Source organism: Martes martes, assembly GCF_963455335.1.
Source record: "Martes martes genome assembly, chromosome: 15".
Lineage (NCBI taxonomy): Eukaryota > Metazoa > Chordata > Mammalia > Carnivora > Mustelidae > Martes > Martes martes.
In genome coordinates this window covers 55,877,647-55,878,349 of record NC_137903.1, presented here as the reverse complement: position 1 = coordinate 55,878,349, position 703 = coordinate 55,877,647, and positions in this window count along the sequence as shown.

Genomic DNA, 703 nt, shown 5'->3' with positions numbered 1-703 from the left:
ATATCAATGTGATAAATCCAACTGCATTGGGGAAACAAACAAACAAACAAACAAACTTTATCTGCTCCTAGCTCCCAGACAGAACTGATGATTACTTTTAGCACTTAGAGACAACTGTGACACTGGCTCTTCTTAGAAGAAAGATGTATACTAGAAATCCAATAGAACGTGTTACTAGGGATAGTCCACAAAAGCTGTAAGGCAGCCAAGAGCCAATTACATTTAAGGACTGTAAAAGCCTGCACTCTTAATGCCCACTGATGGGCTTTGTGCCAATATTCAAAAAATAGACTTTTCACCTACCAGAGATGAAATGATGAGGAAATACAATTATTACATTATATCCTAGCATAGAGCTACTGTATTTGTATAAAGGAATCACTAGTTAAAGAGTTATTTGCCTTTTTTTTTTTAAGATTTTATCTATTTATTTGACAGACAGAGATCACAAGTAGGAAGAGAGGCAGGCAGAGAGAGAGGAGGAAGCAGGCTCCCCGCCGAGCAGAGAGCCCGACGCGGGGCTCGATCCCAGGACTCTGGGATCATGACCTGAGCGGAAGGCAGAGGCCCTAACCCACTGAGCCACCCAGGCGCCCCAAGAGTTATTTGCCTTTTTAAATGAAGTCCCGTCGAGGCATTAGGCTATATATAATCTGAAGGTTGACAGTGTCGAATTTCAACTCTCAAGACAAACAAGAAGAGT